At 42.3% G+C, this 20,049-nt stretch overlaps 1 protein-coding gene across 2 annotated transcripts in view; it reads right to left on the bottom strand.

The window, feature by feature from the left end:
- Positions 1-20,049, bottom strand: part of WIPF1 (WAS/WASL interacting protein family member 1) — a 56,390-nt gene that overhangs the window by 34,287 nt on the left and 2,054 nt on the right. Inside the window, exon 2 of one of the 2 annotated variants that reach the window (XM_030487925.1) lies at positions 982-1,091. The exons of the other annotated variant lie outside the window; for it this stretch is intronic. The gene's annotated coding sequence lies outside the window, so the exon portion shown is untranslated. The remainder of the gene's footprint in view (positions 1-981; positions 1,092-20,049) is intronic. 2 annotated transcript variants of the gene reach the window in all.

Here is a 20,049-nt window from a genome sequence, read left to right as displayed (position 1 = left end):
ATGTCTCCCAAGCCCAGCACCCAGATTTCTCCAGACTGTGGTTTCCAAAGCAAACACACCGCTGAAACTACACCAAAGCACCAACACACCTGGACCAGCAATGGACCATGTCAAAGTCCAGAATGGTTTTGTGCTCAAAACCAGAGAACCAAACAAAATGCCAAGTGCCTCTGGTACCCTTGCAGCATCAGTTTCCACCTGTCCCACTAATCACAGTAAGCCACAGTCAATGCTTAAAACACACTGCATTTGAGATAGGAAATAATATCTGATCTGCTGGACTGCACCAGCTCTAGGTAAGTACATTATAGCCTATCTACAGCACAAGTTTTCTGCTTGAGCCTCTGCTGCAATGAAATAAATAAAGAAAAAAGGAAAAAGGAAAAAGAAAAAGAAAAAAGAAAAATTAAACTCACTGTTACGTCTTTCTTTCTGATTCACTATGTATCTCAGTGGACTTTTTCATGCTATTTCTGTTCAGTAGCACCAAAGTCTGAACATTGCAGCCTCCACCATGCAGTTTTCAAGTGTAATGTCATTTGCTCTAAGTCAGGACAACTAGGAATTCACAATACCTGGTTAAATCATATCTTAGGTCTCCTGACCTACTTGTGAAGTCTTAAATCCCTCCACTGTTATTCCTGTGCTACTGGAATGAAAAAATCCCCACTGCACATGTTAAAAGCTTGTGTATTTGGCAGAAAATCTGATGTAACCTAAGGCACCTAAATCTGACATTGGGAAAGCTGTGGCACATGAGAGCATGCCAGTAAACTGGCATTGCCATTAATCCTGCCCTGGAGGAGAATGGCTCTTACATGGTCACACTGCAAACCAAGACATGAGATGGCTCTATGCCTTCTGGTTGTTATAGGTCAGGGATGACACACACCAGAGACATGTTCCCCCGTGCTGCTGATCGCACAGTGACTCCTCCCCACTCCCATCCCTCTCTTGGTGCAAACCCCTCGGGCTCTGTACCTTGTCACCAGCAGGAGGGATGCTCGCACAGAATAGGAAGCCTGGCAAATTCAGTCCAGAATATACTTGCTGAAGTTAATTAGATCACAGTGACATTTCCCTGCACATTCCTGCAAGAAAGAAATAAAAGGAACTATTAAGTATGAAGCCACAGAGCCTGGGTATCCATTACGCACTTCCTTGTGCAAGTAGAAATTCTGCATGAGAAACTGGTAGTATGTAAAGAGGAGCCCACCTCCATCTAAAGAGGAATTAGAACAGGAAAACACACTGACTGTGTTCTCCGTATCAGTCTCTGAGGCCAAAGGGCCCAATTTGTTCTCAAACAAAGTTAAGATAATACACCTGACTTCAGCATAGCATAGTAAAAGCCAGTATAAATGGTGGAATGAAAGCAGAAAAGCCTAAACACGTGTGGATGAATGTGTCGGTAAGACTGAATGGAGTTATCCACTCCTACAGTTAGCTGCTCCTGTTAAAAGGGCTATGGTTCACCAACCAGTCTTGTAATAGCGAGGTTTCTATAGTTTAGGCTAGAGAAAAATGCATGTAAAAGCTGAAACAAATCAACTAAAGAAAAGTAAAACTGAACTCCCCCAACCTCTAGATGCTTTTAACAACTAATTAGAGAAATGATCTGCAGAACCTCCATTCGGGGGAGGGGGTTGGGGGAGATGAGCGAAGGAGGAGAGAATGGCCAGCAAGATGTGGCAGAGACATGCTGCAAATAAGGAATAATGTCTCAGCAAAAGATACCCATGTTCATTCGATGCACTTAAAATTAAAACAACAAAATGTCTTCAACAATCCAGTCAATTTAAAATAAAATGTAAGAACAATAATCATTCAGCATTTTATGGATTTCTTTTCTGCTAAGAGATCAAAGTCTCAAGACTCCAATTCCTTACTGGTATGTAACCTTTGCATACACTGCAGTGAAATGAAACCCACAAAGGGATCCTGCCATAAACTCTCTGAAGCTGGTCTGTGTAGTTCAGGTTTGCATTACCTGGCATTGCACATCTTAACTCTTTCTTTTTCTGCTTGCAGAGAGCAGGACAACCCTGTGCCATGGATCCAAGTGCACAGTGGGCACAAAGTCAACAGAGCAATGCAGCTGAGTAGCTTTTGGGGAGCAAAACTGGCCAGTGATTCAAGTGGCATTCTGAGTGGTTTATTCTGTTTGTTTGCAGAATTAAGGATACTTTAAAGTTGCTTTCATCTAACTTTGAAGCTCTGTCAAACTTAAACTTTTATAATAATACTGCCCAAGGGAAAGAAACCAAAATAAATAATAATAAAAAAAAATACATAAAAAAAGAATTTTTCTTCCATAGGTGCTATGATTATGTGCAAACACACACAAAGTCTCTTTTCCTTCTGAAGTTCAGTAAAAGAGGAGGGATTCTTCCCTGAGCACATAATTTGTCCCCATCTGGTTTCATTTTTTACTATTTTCTTTTTTTGTGTGCGTATTTCCTTCTCTCTCATTCCAATCCGTATTTATTTCATTTTGTTTAGTCTGTATTCTTCATTCTCTTTCCTCTTTTTGCAGATTTCCTTTTTAATTTGCTAGGGAAAGAAACATTCTTTCCCTGGTTTTCATAGTGCAAGCTGGTGGGATGGGCCCATTCAGAAATTCCCCCTCTCCTACGCCCTCTCCCTCTCTTTCCCTCTGTCAGTCCTGGTTGCATGTGCTTACTCCTGGTAGCAGAGTGAAAGTGTTAGGCTTTTTTTATTTAGGAAAGTGTACCTGGGTTTTTAATTCAGTTTCAAATACCTGGCGCAAACCTCTGCATGGAGGCTCAAATATACTATTTATGAGCCATTATATTTATCTTAAAACAACTCCTAATCTATTTGAGATCAGCCGCTACAAGGCAGAATTAGGCTGAAATGCAAACGTCTGCAGTGGGATTTTACCAAATTGCTTTTAAATCATATTCTTAGTCAAACAGAGTTGAGTTTCACAGTGCTCTGGTGAAGGCTATAAACTCTAATAAAGCACTAAGGCTGATTTTGGGCAATACTTTGGCTCTCTTTGCAAAACTTGCTGGTTTTACAGATGCAGAGGAGCCCAGCTAAGGCCAGAGCCTTCTGAATGTAAAAGTCCAAGCTCAAAACGCAAGAGCAAGCTCTGCAAAGGCTTCAGAGTGCAAGAGTCACTGAAGTGTTAATTTCCCAGAAACAGGGCTGTGCTATTCCCAAACTGCTGAGACCCTCAGCATGCTGCAGCAGAGCCAGGCCCAGCATCCACCTCCCTGGGCAAGAGGAAACAAGGACTTCCCAGCTCATGCAGCCCAGTCCTTCCTGAGCTGCTGCGCTCATTTTATGTAGATGTTTTTATGCTGAGATCAGAATGAATGCACTAAGAGGTATGAAGAGGGCAAAAGAGCAGCACAACTTAGTGTGGTTTTCTACAGAATCAAGGAAATATAAAAAAATATTCAGGAAGAAGTATGGGCAGTTTTAGGAATACTTGCCTGACACTCAATTCTCTGATTTTAATGTCTGGCATGCCCTTGATAGAACATGTGCCATTCCGAACACCTGCATTTCATGCTAGATCACTGCCATTACCACGGTCCAAGCCCCTCCACCTTGCAAGCTGTGACCTTGCCCAGTGAGCAAGGGACACTGCATAGAGCAAGCACCTTTGCCTTCCACCATTGTTACCTGGGCGGGCTGCGCAGCCATCACCTCCTCCTCCCAGCACCATGTGTGCCTGTGCTGCTGAGATTTGGTTTTAGTTCAGATTCTGTGCAGCACTACTACTACTCTATGCTACATTTTATCATCCTAAAGTTTATTTTCTTTGTAACTTTCACTCCAACTTTGCATTCAACATTTTTAATTAATCGCAATTGCCTAGTAATATTTAAAAGTAACAAATGTATTTTTGCGCATGAATACAAAACGTACATTAAACAGCCTCACTCTGAGAGCTCCCAAGTTTTCCAGCGCTAAACTGGTGCTGTTTCATCCCCAATACCGTGCTTTCCCAACCCAAAACCTTCCAGCAGAGAAAAGCTGGGAGGGAATTCCTCAACAGAAGTCACCAGGAATGAGAGAAAACCTTAGCAAGAGACTACACCAGTAAAATCAAACAGAACAGCTATAGAATGGTACAGCCGAAACAAAAAAAAGTGAAGTTCTCACTACAGTCAGTAAGTTTAACCTGTGCTTATAAAAGCACTCTCTGGCATGTATTAACACTGAACACTTCTATTCAAAATCCAGACCCTTTGCTCATTACGAGAGTCTTAACAAGACAGAGAAGATTTCATTCATATTTCTAATGTGACTCAGGTCCACACTGCCATTGTACAGCAAGGCAGGCTCCAAGCTTCTCACAAACCAAGCCAACTTACAGATACGCTTCCTATTGTTGCCCCATACGGTCCCGCTCTGAAAGCCCAGATCACTCACTACCTGCTAGCACAACTGCCATATAGACCACTGCTTACCCACTCCTGCCAAAAATCTGTGAAAACATGTTTGCAGAACCCCTGCAGGATAGTTAAAAGACATTCTAAGGGAACTAACCTGTGCTGTTTGAATGTGCTGGAGGTCGCCTAGTTCTGAACTTTCCCAGTAGCTTCAATCTCGTTTCCTGTAGAGCGGCACGTGACACCACACTTCCTCACTGCACCTTGCTAGGCTTGCTTCACTTACTCGTTAAAACCAGATGAAGAAATTATCTGTCCCTTACAGCACGTTTAAGAGGTTTCTGCTCTTATGCTAAACCACTGACATTTCTGCATAGCCAAAGAGCTCTCTATTGCCTTCTGAGTCACTCCATGATTCAATGGACCTTTTTGTACTATTTCTTTGTATTACTACCAAACACTGAATGTGATTCTGTTACAGTATGCTCAGTGCCCCCACTCTTCTTTTGAAGAGGAAACAAACGCAATAGTGGAGAATGTAACTGCACCGCAGGCGTGGGAAATTTCAGTTCAAGGATATTTGCTTATCAAATTTTTAGTGTTAGAGAATTGATGTATTTGAATAGATGCAGTTAGCTGCAATTTCAGAAATATTTTTGAGTATAGAATCACTGAATGGTTTGGGTTGGAAAGGACCTTAAGGTCATCTAGTTCCAACCCCTTGCCATGGGCAGGGACACCTTCCACTAGACCAGGTTGCTCCAAGCCCCTGTGTCCAACCTGGCCTTGAACACTGCCAGGGATGGGGCAGCCACAGCTTCCTCGGGCAACCTGTTCCAGTGCCTCACCATATGGCAAACAGCTTCCACAGCAGCTTGAATCCTATGAAAACAGGTTTATCACTTCAAAAGAGTTACAGGTTCTCTTCTCAGCTGTAGGAGTGTGCATCCATATATCTTTTAGGTTTGAAGACTACCATACCAAAGGAGAGGCAGAATGGTCTTACCAGGACCAGGAAGGAGATACTGCTCTGCTGGAAGACGCTCCTTGTGGAGCATATTAAACACCCTTCAATTAGGCTAAAGGAGGGGGCAGAGATCAATTAGACGTCCCTTTATTTAGTGAGAGTTGAAATAACAACAGCCAGTGCCTGAGGCACTGATCGGCCTGGCAAGGACTGAGTGAGGGTGGATGGGTTACACTGCCAGAGGGGTTGGAAACTGATTGTAAACATCTGTGCTGAGGCACTGATTGGATTTAGCTTCACCTAAGTGTGGGTGTGAAGAACCTGAAGGCAGGAAGAGAGTGAACAAACAGACAGCGATGTTGTGCATTTGGGCTGCAAAGCTTTCAGCAGCAACACTTGTTTATGTCTGTCCTTCCACTGTCATGCATTTTTCCCCCGTGCCCCACGCTGTCTCAGGTGTGCCGGCACAGTGGTTCCACCACCTGTGCCATGGACTATATTGAAGAACTAATCCAGTGTTCAAAAGTGGATTAGTTTTCTTTTTCTCACTCTCAGGCAGCAGGGGACAACCGCTACCATAGAGCTGGCTCTGCTGCTACCCAGGCTGTAACACAGAACCACAGCTTACAGCGAGAGGCCCAGAGCAAAGCGACAGGAGCTGCTTCTGTGCCCGCTGGTTGAGGTGTTCTATGTAATTTCTACATAAATTGAGAGGTTTCCATTAAAACTGTCATCTTTTAAATTAAACTGTGCCAGATGAACACATCAGTGTCGTGAGCAGCGTCCTGGTGATCACCAGCCAGGGATTACCTCCCCATCTGCTGCTTTGGGGCTTCCTACAACTGCTCACTAGTTTACTATTATCAAACAAGCCAAATTACTTCCAATAATTTTTATCCGTGGGTTAAAATAATCTGACTGATATTGCTAGAAAGTCAGCACCAATGGTTTTGATGATCCCCTCTACCCACAGAGATGCAGGAGTAGTGACCTCTGGCAAAGAGGCAGTGACAAACAACAGGATTTCACAGAGCAGCAGCAAAGTATTGAACAGATCACACCCATCTAATAAAAGATGTATTTTATGTGTAAACACACAGAGGATACCCACACAAAAGGAAATACATGCATGACTGAAAAACAAGAGTAGTCCACAAAATGGGTGCGTTTTGGGCGCACACACGCTTACTTGTGCGTGCACATCCGAGCTCCTGCGGTTGTAGCAGGAGAGCATGTGCAAACACATGTCCACAGATGTACCTGCTCTGCCCCATTTACAGTTTTGGGCCAAGTGGTATTATTTACACTGGAAGACACTCGAGAGCACTGCGAGACGCATGCAGCTTAAGCATTTTCCCCTCGGTAAGCATGCAGAGACACGATACGCTGGACCCCAAGCTTCAGAGGCGCTGAGGGGAAGTTGAAGAGTTCAAGAAGTGGCCATGTTTGCTCTCAGCACACTGCCTCTTTGTGTTCCCCCAGCTGCTCACCCAGGGGCTTTCAGGCAGCCCAAATCCCTCACAAGAGATGGGTTATTTCTATCCGTTTTAAGAAGGGACTACGTTTACAAAGTCACTTTTAATGTGTCAACCTCCATGCAAGGATCTAGCTGCTTACATTGGACCGTGCCAGAACTGTACTTGGGAGTCACTGGTGGGGCAACTGTACTTTTATATCCCCCCCAGACACTCGGGGTTGTTCAAGATGGGAGGAATTTGTTTGCCCAGCAGGTAATTCACAGCAGTCTCCCAGCTGCTTTTAAGCTATGCCCAAGGAAAACAGCCTCCCAGGGTGTTGCTTCAGCCAAGTTCAGAGTGCAGCAGCACCTCGGCAGCCCCTTCAGTGGCGCCATAGAGAAGGGACAGCAAAGGCAGCTGTGTGACACCGGAGGGGGGGACCCACCATGTCCACATTGCTCTGGCACAGCAGGTTTTGCTGAGCCACCACAGACACCAGAGGATCTGTCAGCTCTGACCACGGACCATTAAGACAGGAAGGAAACATCTGAAGCCTGATAAATTCTGTCCTCTGAACAAACTGCTTATTTTTCCATCCTTGTAACAGATGAGGGATCTGTTAACTGGCACCTTCCAGAGGATCAAAGCCTCAACAGGCTTTTTGACAGTAATCTTACTTAGAAGCATTTGGCTTATCACATAGTAAGTAATGCTGTATCTCACCTTGTATATAAACAAGACAAAACCATCTCTATCAACTGAGTGAAAAGCATACCTGAAGCTCTTCTTTATGTACACCTGGCTACCTAATGGAGACATGTGCTGGTAACCCTGCAGATGGCATGAGCTGTTTTCAAAACAGTGAACTGACTTCCCCTCAATTGCCACAAGATCAAACAGCGTTTGATTTATGGATAAAGGACCACCCCAGCAGCAATAACAAGTTGCACAGTGCCTGACAGATAAGCTACACAGGGATGTTAATAGACAAAGCTGTAAATCTGTTTACACAAATAATTTGTTGTCCTGGGCTACAGGGTTAAAAAGGCAATCACAGGCTCTGAGATTTCTGGTTTAGATTAGAAACATGCATTACATTACATCCACACATTTGAGTTTACCAGACATGGTGACCCAGGCTAATGGAGCATGCTGAATCCCAGCATTCAAAACCCACACATACCACTTGCCTTATAGAAATAGGCCCTATTTATTCATTATACATAAACTCAGCCACTTCGCTGATATGGCTAAGACTATGCACACACACACTAGTGGATATGGCGGGGACTGTTTTCTATCTGGCAGCTGTCACCAGCAAATATAAGCAGTTAACATCTCAGAGACTGGGCAAAATGATCTGTACTGCTCTTTGCCTCAAGTGGGACAACGCATGTGAGTGCAAGAGTAAGCCATCGTGTGGAGCTGCTAATATGCAACTACAAAAACCAAACCCCAAATCTGTTTGCCAAATCACCAGAGTCAAGCACTAATACAGAGGTGTTCAAACTTCAAAGCAGGAGCACAGTCAGCAAGAGTTTGTTGAAAGAATTACAACCGGGCCTGGAAACTGGGACTTCTCAGTAGCATATAATCCCTGCTGTTTCCATTTCCTCTTGCTCATTATCAGCACAGACGGGGGCTGAAAATTAGTAAGCAGTGGGTGTTTGGGGTGAATTAGAGCATGTGTGATGTAGAGCTAGGTATCCTGGTGGCATCTGTGTGGCTTTGGAGAGAGATCTAAATATTTAATGTTGCCCACTACGTTTCTTCAGAACAATGAAATATTAACACATGCCTTGGGGTGGGAGAATCATACATCTTGTTGTTCATGCAGGACCTTTTCTGGCAAATCCCCTTCTCTGTATTCATGTGTGTGTGGAAGATGAGTTTTCACGCTGCTCCAGCCCTGCCTGAAACCAGGGTGGAAAAAAAGGCAAAGCAAAACCAAACCCCACAAACTCTGGGACAAAATCCTTTACACAGCTACATGCATATGAGACATTACATTTTCAGCTGTCACCCTTGGTTTTAGTCACAGGTTACCCTTTCAGAGGACAGCTATATAAATAAGAACTTGAGAAGTACTGAACTGACAAACCTTGCTCTCAAAGTTACTTGTCTTCCCTGCCTCAGTAATACAGACATTAACAGACTCCTGAAGAAGAGCTCTGCACTGCACGCGTATTATGATATGTATCATAAGACATATTTCTAAAAAGAAAACTCTACCTTTGTAGAAATCCCTTCATATCATTATAGATATTTCTAACAACCTTAATATGTTCTTAGAAACCAAAAAGGAAGTTTTATTAAAAGGAACAGCACTGGTCATTGCTTACAATTTCACATAAACCCTAATCTCTTAGGTAGCTTTTATACAATAAGCTTGAGACACAGTTTCTTTTTGACTTGATCAAAATATGGAATTACTTAACAAGTCCACCAACATAAGAAACAATGTATGCTATCATCCCAAAGAGTGCTTTCAACACTTTGCCCAGTAAAAACTGCCTAGCTGTTTTTCCAGAGCGGTGCTTGTTATACGTTGCCAATGGCATACCTAGCCTCAAAGTACCTTTTTCAACACATAAGCATTGCTATGATGGCAATAATAAAACACATTTATTATTGAGCAATTTGTCTTTAGCATTAGCCTGAGTCTTGAAGTTTACAAAGCTTCAGATTTGAACAATTATTTGATGAATTTTTATATACTTCGTTATTACAGTAGGAAACATCAACTGTTTTTAAAAGATCACACTTAAATCCAAATACCACTTTATATTCAGACTTCCCATCAGCATTAGTGTACTTATATGCACACATGTATATGGACATGTGAACAAAGCAATCTATACCTTAGAAATCATGATGCACAATATCCACATGTTTTACAGCCACAAAAACAATATTCAACAACAAGAAAAGCTTTTCGTCTGACACAGGCCATACATTTTCAAGCTGTTACTTCTGCTTAGTTTATTTCCCCTGTACGTTCTGAATACTCATATTGGAAGGACTGAAAATTTGTGATTAGGTAGAAAATAGAGAGGGAGCTAGCTACATGCAGGACAATACAGGAGTATATATACTGGCATGATTTCACTGGAGACAAGAGAGCTGTGAAGTATTTTATACTTGGGGCATCCTATGCAAAGCTCATGACCTCTCCCCCAACAGAAAATAAGTCCCTGTGAATGGGAACTTTAGTCCATTTCTTGCATTCCTCCCATGGGTGGTATATTCCACATCAGGAATATCTGGTTGCCAAATATAGCCACAAATCTGGGTCTGTGCATACTTGCTGGGCAATTATAAAATAGAAGCAGCTTCTCCACTGTCTAATGGGTGAGACCTTTGATTCCTTACTGATGTACAGGTGCCAACAATCCCATACTGAGATCGGAACTACACCAGAGTAAGGTGAGCAAGATCAGATCATATGCAAGATCAGATCATGTGTTTTTTCTTTCATTAATATTTATTGAAAACAATAGCCTCCCAAGAATAATCAGGAGAAAGGGAGGCTCATGATATGAATATGTATATCCAATGCATGCTACATTCTCATTTAATTGTCTATGCAATTACTATGAATTAGGAGAACAGTAGTTTAAAAAAAGGAACAGAGAATTGCAGGGACAATGAAAAGCATCCAGATAAGTCTTCAAGAGTAAAGGTCTCCATTTCCTTAGACACTGAAAAAAATTCAGCCCTGTTGAGAGATCCTACATGTCACTCACATGTATGGGGTAGCTACCTGGGGCACATCCAAGCAAGACTGTTCACTGTGCCTAGTGTTGGCCCTGGTTTGAAAGAATCACTCATTAGCCACCAGTGAACAGTTTCAATCCTCATTCACAATCTAACTACTGCATGATGCGTTTCAGCATGGAAGTCATTCAATGCCATTTTGAGCAGGAACTTTTGTCTTGCAGATCTGGGATTACCGGCTCATTGCACTTAGACTATGCTAAATCTCATAGAAAGCAATGTTTAGTCACAGCTCACCTGTCTTAAACTGCTGATCTAGAAATATAATTACCTATGTTGCCGATCATCAAAACCTGGTTTCATCAGCTGCTGAAACTGCAAGAGACTGCTCTTGAAGGACATAAAGCAACACCTCTACCTCAAAAGGTTCTGGGAACACCTTGTTGTCCCCACAGCTACACAAGTAAAAGGAGCTAGGCTTCCCATGCCTTGGCTATGCAAGTTCCCGTAACACGCTTGGAAACTGGCAACCAGGATAAGCCCCAGATGTGCAGGTTGGGATTGAAAGTGGAGGCATTAGTATGATATTCTGGCTTGAAGCTGCTTGGCACCAGGTCTCCCTCATTCGTAGAAGTTTCACTCAAGAAAACGAGAATATAACTGAACTGGTAGTCATTTGTCTGTATCCCACTCTGCACATGTTTTGTTTCTTTCTTCTCCCATTAGCAAAAGGCCAGGCACTCAGAAAACAGAATAATTAAATTTACAGCTAGGTATATGGTTTATAGCTCTGAGAGTGTTACCTATGCACAATAGAAAACCCCAGCTCTGTTGTATTTTGAAGCCTGGCTGTCTGAAAAGTTGCTGCTAACAGAGCAGACCCACCTTACAGTCCAATTTATGGACTATTCAGCAAAGCTGGCTGGCTCCCCTGCGAGGCTGCACTGCGGCAGTGACCTAAGAGAACTATGCAGAGGAAAGCATCAGGGGCCTCCTAAAACCCTCCTGCTCAGCCTGAAAAATTGTGGCTGCCCCAGGGTAAGGGAGAGACTACAGCACAGGCCCCTTGAGGGAGGTGATATTAGTCACAGACATTTTGGTAGAGCCCAATGCTTCCAGTTGGTCTGTGGGCCATGTCCCGGCAAAGCCAGCACATCCTGGCATGGTCCCCCACAGAGGGTGAATTACGAGCTGATACTCCCTGCTTCTCATTGGCAATGTCTTTAAGCATCCCCACACACTGCAGGAGTCTTCAGCCGCTTCCCTGTCGCTATGCACTGCCAGCGGGGGCTCAGCTACACCAGCTGTGATACAGGCTGTTTATACCTACTTGATGTTTCATGTTGTTAATAGTTTGGATTTAAGTAAACTTGGTGATATTTAACTTTGGGCTTTTTGCTGCTAAATGGGACAAGGACTGTTCTCTCAACTTCTAATGCCGAAGCCAGCACCTCATATCACTCTTAGCAACTGTGGTTTTGAAGACCTTTCATTGTCCATGAGGCTATTTCCAAAATTATATCCTTAAGAGCTATTGAAAAAAAACCTTATACTTGTTCTTATACCAGACAGGATTCCTCAGAGACAGAGTCTGAGATCCTGCACTGATGCACATTACTGAAAATGACAGTGATACCAGGGGGCATGTGCTCCATTGAGAAATGAAGAAACGGGGACCTGAATATGCCAGAGTTAAATACAGAGAAGTGGGACTGCAATTTGTTGCAATTTGTCACAATTTCACTGAACAGAAGCGAGGTTTATTGCATCAAACATGCCTGCAGATACTCTGGGTGTTTATCCTTCCCAGTAGTCACATCTCAGTAACCCCCCAAAACTTTAGATGATGTCACAAGGGCACCGGAGCTATAAAGCAGAAGAAAGAATGATCCTACCTTCAGGATAGTGATTTCCAAAAATAACCAGCAGTGTCCACCAGAGAACAGAGGGAGCACCTCTAGAAACCTAATGGAAAACAGCCTAGAGCAAAGCCCTGGGAAGTGCTGTCCTGACCTTGCCTGGAGCAATCCTGCTCCATTGGTCACTTCTCAGCACTGATCCTCCACTTACAGCAGCCTTACATCAAGGGCAGGACTAGACCCAGGGTTACACTTACCAGCCCTTTTGCTAGTACAGTGACTTTTCTTCTTATGTGTGTGTATGTGTCTTCTCACTCTTTAGGGCATAAAGTCATTCCTAGCTAGGAAATAGCAGTGGGACACTTCCTTATCTCTATATAAAGTCTATATAAAGAGAAGAAGGTGAAAATACTCTATTTTTTAACTTTCCCTTCTTGAAGGGTTTTTCCATTCTATTTTTATTTGCTTCTGTCCATACCTCACAACGGATGGCCTGGAGCAAAGGCCTTGGAACCTGTAAATGCTGTGGTATTATATACCATGTGGTGTCATTACCATAGTTTCTTTAATGCCTCATCAGTCTCACTCATTAGTGAGTGGACAGTGAACAAACATATTTGTGAGACAAATAAAAGCTTTCAGCCTAAGCAAAAAAGAGCAGTCATACACCACTCTTACTGTAAACAAGTATAAACTCCATTATTCCTCCAAAGAGGAAACTTTCTTGAGGAACTTTTAAAGTAACACAAACCAGAAGACAACAACTTCTGGTTTCCCTTGGAAGCATAAAATCCCTCAGTGTTCTCATTTAAGTACTGCACACGATGACATCCAACTGGGTTTTACCCTGCAATTCACTCGCATTATCGGGATGTTCTGCTAAACAACTGGCACATTTTAGATGAATAAAGAGGGAACTTGTCCAGTCATCTCAAGCTGTTTGTCAGCTATGGAACACTTCATTTTCTAGTTCCCTATAGCAGCTCAAGTTGATTTGTCTTCCTCTTGGCTCCTGTCAGCATGCACTCTTTAAGGAAGCACAAATGAAAAAAGGAAAGATACAATAAAATTTGGAGACAACGATCCTGCAGAGAGCTGCTTAAGGGAAGGATAACTGACAAAGCAGGAAGTAAATGTTGCTCTGATTCCACTTAAGGGAATAAGTAAATATAAGTATGCAGCAACTCTTCAGAGTTAGATGCTTCACTTTGGAAAGCATCATCTTAAAATTAAAGTAAACAAGACAAGAACATGGGTTTATTTACAGCCAAGGGACACAAGTCAGTTCCATTAAAAATAATCTATTTAAAGCAAATTGTGCCATGAAACAAGTTTTCTGTCCCTCCCTAAGCCACCTGTTCAAATCCAATGCAGAACTTGTATTTGAAGATACAGTAGGAAGGGCCAAATGTTTCTTTGTGGTTTGTTGTTGCCTAGTATTAAAATAACGTTTTGGGGCTGTGCGCTGCCATTGAGAGTTTCAGGTTCCAAGATGCCACCAGAACTATTGACTGGCAGAGTCGTACATTTAAGGAATATCTTTCTCTCAGTTTCAAAGTAGTATTAGTCTGTGGTGGTTTGAAAATGCAACTTGCATTTTCAAGGAGGAACAATGATATAGTGGTAGGTGTTGTCTCTGTGGCCTCAGATGAATAGCATTCTCTCTAAAACGGAAATAGGCATATTGCATACCTTCCTTACAACCTCACTGCTATCGTTTGATTTCTCATTTCATCCCATTGGAATAGAAAATGTATTGTCAAATGCATTTCCTAGCTCAAATGTCTTAAAATCAAAGACAAGATGGATGACCACATGAAAAACAAGGAGCATCTGACCATAGGTACATATGAAGAGATCAATACATTAAATCATGCAATCTCACTCGTGTGCATAAGCACGTGGTTTGTTTACTTTCAACATACACAGAATCCTTTATCATTTACATTTAGTACTTCCATTAAAAACTGTTTCCAGCAGCTTCAAATGTGAAAGCAAGATTGAAAATTCTCAGTTTTGTATTTCTATGCCAGGAAAAAAACCAAACAAAAACAAACCAAACACTTTTAGAAATGTATTAGGCAAAGTGGGTCAGTTAACGTTAGGTAAATCAGCATGTGAGGAGAGCAGTGACTCACATGATGGCCATGGAAGGACTGATGTGCTGGGGTAAATTGAAGAGGGGACTGACTGTAGGTCGAGCTTAGTACTGCATGGCTAATGCTGTCCATGTCTGCCAAATTGCATACCAAACTGATCCAAAAGTCTGAAAGTAGTATCCTTGAATTACTAGCAAAGGAACATCTCCTCAGGTAGGAGCCGAGAGGAAGAATACTCAGTCCCCACCCCCATATTTTTCATCATCCATGTCTTTCTATTAAGAACCTACCTAGCTAATGCTAGTTACAAAACCAGTTACCATCCTGTTTAAGCTACTCATAAAAAGGAAGGTTCCTCATTCACACCACCCTCTTACAGCTCCACAGTGCTATCTCAGCAGCTGGTGTTTGCAAGCTGCCTCCACGCAGCTACATCTTTCCTCAGGGACCAGAGTAATTTGAGGGTGCTCTAATGCCCCACCATTCTCAGAACCTGCTAGTGAGGTGAGCTAATGAGGCACCATCTGTTGTTCCCAGCAGAAATAGCAGAGACACTACTGATCTAGGGCAGCAGCTCTCAAACTTAACTGCTCACATCACCACTTCAAGAAAATAAAAGTGGAAGCTCAGGTAAACTCCTCTTTCACTTCTTGAAATAGGAGCCAGGGCACAGCTCTGAGCCACTGAGTGCTCAGACTGCTCTGGCTGTGTCTTGCTGAAGCTCATTTTACCTTCTTAATTCCCAAGGACAAGTATTTTAAGGATTGTATTTTGCACATTTGATAACACTGCACTTACCTTTTCACAGTCTCACTTGCCTATAGAGATCTTTAAACCAGCAAAAGAGAAGACAAGACAAATATCTGAAAACAAAACCAGAGTCTGGATCAGAAAATTCATTACATAGTCTATGATTCAATGCTCTGAACTACAAGAGATTAAGTTCTGTATAGGTTCAGTGGGAAGAAATTCGTGCTGCTAACCAAATCCTGCAGTGGCATAAGCCTGAGGGCAGAGTCTGGACCTGCCAGCTTTGGGCTGCCCTCGCCAGCAAGCTCTTATGTGCACTGCAGGTATTTCCCTTGCCAAGAAATCCCAAGTTCCCAGCTCTACACATGTCCCATGGTAAAGACGCCTCTTCTAATGTTTAAGACAGTTTGTTGTATTCAGGCACATCAACAAGCACAGCTAGCTCAGCATACATTCACAACCACTCACACTTGTCTCATTTCCACTGCAGCCAGGCATAGCAGCCATACCTATCTTCCAAGCAAAGCTGCCCAGACAATTCAGCTTTATGTAGCTGGCACACTCAGCTGTTACAGGGCATTACTCTGACACACAGCTCTCTCTACAGAACAGCAATGCACATGTGTAATTGGACAACAGGTTGTGGCAACAGTAAAATAACACATTATCCTATCCAATTTCTATGACTTAAAGGATTTCCCAACTTTCCATGCCTGCTGATGCCTTCTTAGTATTTAGATACGCGTGTCAAGGGAGTTACAAAACTGATCTGTTATTGTGGTGAACAAGTGATGGGCAGATCTGCTGAATGATGCAAGGCTCCACTGACTTTTAGTTATGCTTATGTAACTCCATAGTTTCGCAGCTGCTAATAGTTAGCAGATGACCTGCATAAGTGCTAGACAAAAAGAGACAGGAAAGGAAAACCCTGCTTCATCACTTCAAAACCAAGCTACCGAAAGAACAGTAATGATTTTTTATTTTTTTTTTTTTAAATCTGCCATGATTTTCTTTTTCTCCTCTCAACTGAATCCAAACAAACACAGCATAACAAATTCAGCATAACTTATAACTGAAGATCTGAATGGTGCCTTGTTCATAGCATTTGGATTTGAAACACAGATGCTGTTAACTCACAGCTTAACTCCTTCTATGGTACTCTTTAAAATGCTGATCTTTGTTCTTCTCAGCTTCCAGATATTAAAAAGTTTAAGTGATTTTTATTTATTTTTTTTTTAAACAAAGGGAGATTCAAGCTTGGATTCAGTGTACAGCTTCCTCTGCTTTTTTCCTCTCTTAAAAATAAGTGATTAATTGTTATGCAGCAAACTGGGAATAACATCACTTTCTAAAAATTTCCTTTGCAGCTCTTGTCTTTATTTCACCAAATTCTTTTCCAGATCTCATGTTTTCAGTGTTTCCTGAAAAAAGTCAATGCAATAAACTGTTCTTTAGTACTAAAAAACCCCATGAATGTGACAGATAAAAAACCCCAAACCAAAACATCCCTTCCCCCTCTCCCCTCCAAGCTTTCAAAGGGTAAAAGTAGTCTGTGTTGCAAAGTGATCTGAAGGTAGTTGACTAGGGAAAGGGCATGGGTTTATGTATATAGACAACATCTTTTAGCTACTAAGCCACTAGTCTGCCAGTCCAGAGATTTATGATCCTCTCCCAACACTATTACTGACCTGCTGCTATGAGACTTGGGCAAAGTCGCTTCCCCACACTATGCTTCTCTATGCACTCCAATTTTTGAAGTCTTTCTTCAGACTTCTCAAGGCCAATTTTGGATGTTTTGAGACCACTTTTATTCCCAGGAGTTCTGGGGGCAGACAAAAGCAGCCATGCTTACCCAGTAATGCAAAACCATAGCATACAGCCAGCTGGAAGGAACCACTGGATCTCCTGTGGTTCAGAGCAGGACTAACCTGGCTTAAAGCTCATTGCTTGGGCTTGTCCAGTCCAATTTTTAGGCCATCTCCAAGGGCAGATACTCCATAATCTCTCTGTATAATCGGTTTCAGTTGTTAGCTACCCTCACCATCAAGGACCTTGCTGGCAATTTTCATAGGAAGCAGTACAACAAGCTGAGGAACGCATTCTTAGGGCTCACTTCTGGTCCTGTTCAGTCAGGGTCCAGGAAAGTTCAGAGAAGCCTGCTCCACACTGCCTGCTGTTAATGGCAAGAGGATTTCAGCATCCAAGCACAGCATTCACCAGAAATACTAAAGAGAGGGAGGAAGAGGGAATCACCCCGCTTCCTTAAGTTATCACAAAAGAAACATGCACAAGCTATTTTGGGCTTGCTGAAGCTGCTAACAGCATTTATTTTAACCTCTGCATTACTTCCCATTAAAGAATATCCTGTAGTTTCTTCATCAGAAGATATGTACTCAAGTTTAGCTCAAACAAGAAGGAAAACTCTCATGAAAACATGCACTGGAGGACAGGAAGGCCCTTCACATGGACTTACTCCCAGGAAGGAAACAGCAGGAGCTACACGCATAAACACACTGAAAAGATTAAGATGAGGGATGCCACAAATAGCTCAGAATCTTAGGAACTTTTACTTCTGCAACATTAGTAGTTTAAGGAGTTAGTTACAAACATACATTTTAACTCCAAAGCAACTCACGTGTAACTGGAACCAAATGTAGAACGCCACTAGCAAGGTTACTGCAGAGTTAAGTGTTACAAAACAGACTCTTGAACTGCTCCTTCCCGTTTATCTCCTTCCAGGAATAAGGAAAAACTTTCTATTCAGAACTCCTTTGATCTCTCAGATTTAGACAAAACTGCTCCCTCGCCACTTGCATCTCCAGCCTTAGAGACACTCTTCACTGATCTTTGTGAACCAAGTTGGATGAGGCCCAAGGACAGCTGCTCTTTCAGACTTGCGTGCCTCCAAGGCTGAAATAGAGGCGCCTGCAGGATCTTTTGGAGCCCTGATGCTCAGGGTTATTTCCACTGAAAAAATAATCTTTCCCCAATTCACATTTCACCTGCAACTCAGCAGCAGTAGCGCAGTGGTTGCAGAGAATCACAACAGTGTACTAATGTAGTAAACTGTTCATCAATTTCCTTCTCCTTCCTTCTCTTCAGGTATCTAGACATATACATACATGTGCCTGGTGCAATGTGACAGCACTACACTGCTATCATACTGGTCACCACAAGTGTCCAAAATATTTTAAACAAAACCTTCTACTACATAGAAGTAGAAGCATAATTCTAGACATCTTTATTAAATTTAGTTTTTAATAATCCCTTTTCTAGGCTCTTTGCCAACTAACAGTTTAGCAGTCATTACTCAATAACAGACAGATTTCCATATACATCTTTGAAGTAAGGACTAAACAACAAGTAGGTGTTAACTCCACACCCAATGGCAGACAAAACAACTGCCCTGAAGATTTGTGACCACAACTACCCTCATTTTTGGTACTATCAAGACCTGTCCTACTAACCCAAAACTTAACTATCATCTCCCCAGAGAAAGAATGCTCTCTCTACCCCTACTCAAATACAGTTAGCACCATGGATTTTGAACCAAGATACTTGACACTCCCTTTTTATAATAAACCCAACAGACCAAGTATTAGAGTGCACCACACAAAGGAGAAAGTGTCCACATTAGAGCCAAGAATAAGAAAAATCACAAGAAAGAACACAAAAGCATTTAATTAGACTTGAATTTTATAAGACTTCAATGTTGTGAAGCCACAATTAAGATATTTTTACCATGCAAAAGTATAAAGTTTAAAGAAACCCTCCCCTCTCCATTGCATCACTATATCTTATGGTTTCTATACATAAGTCCATTACCCAGGTGGAGATTCAATGTAGTTAAAAGCACAGAACATTTCTAAAGGCTGCTGCATAAAGACATTTTACTAAAGTGTATACATACACTAAGAACAACGTATGTGCCTCCAAAGGAAACCTGTGAATTCCCATCCTTGTGTCACATTTGTCAGACAACACCAATGCACACTCTTCTCTCCCTCCAAAAAAGCTTGGTGTTTATACAAGCAAGGCAGAAAACTAATAACTGTTAGAGCTATGCACTGTAGGTAACGGAGAGCAGTACTGCAGCATGTTCCCCTCACAGAGGGATTAGCATTACTTGTGCTCCTCAGTGGCCTCTCCACTGAACGGGGTCTGGAGGTCATCAGATGTAAAGGTTATAACTGCTGTCATAGGTGGGAAATGGCTCCTTCTATAGCTAATACCTTTTTCTACATGCACACTTTCAATTCTGTCTCTGCTGTGTGAACAAAAGCAGTAATGCCCTGGTACAAGTTTGTGATAATTCTTAAAAAAAGAGAGGGAGAGAGAGAAAAGGGCAAGGTCTAATAGTCTTCTAATAGTCTTGTAGCAACACAGCCCCCAAAGATAGCACCTTGCTATGTTATACCATTCAGAGAGTAAACTAATGCTGTAGAAAGTTAAAAGTGTAATTTCAGTAGAAATACTAAGGCAGCAGCAGAAGTTAAGACACAGCCAGAGAGCTTCAACTGTTTTAATTCCCATTCGCTGAGGTGTGATCTCAAAGCAGGAGGTAGGGTAGGGGAGAGGCGGGCAGAGCTGATAGGGCACTTCTGTACAGACAGAAGGACTAGCTGCTCCTCCTCCCTCCCTCCTTTTCCAGAGATTTTAAACCCAGATTGCTGAACCTTTCAGCAATTTGTTTTACAGCACAAACCCAACAATGAGCTGCAGCACTGGGGGAGAAACAGGTGAGCAGCAGCAAGAAATGAGAGAGGGGTGGGAGAGGAATGGAGGCAGAAATCCCAATGATACCAAGGGTAATTGTGTAGAGCAACCACA

This window comes from Strigops habroptila, chromosome 5 (genome assembly GCF_004027225.2).
Source record: "Strigops habroptila isolate Jane chromosome 5, bStrHab1.2.pri, whole genome shotgun sequence".
NCBI classification, from domain to species: domain Eukaryota; kingdom Metazoa; phylum Chordata; class Aves; order Psittaciformes; family Psittacidae; genus Strigops; species Strigops habroptila.
This window is presented reverse-complemented; position numbering and strand designations above follow the sequence as displayed.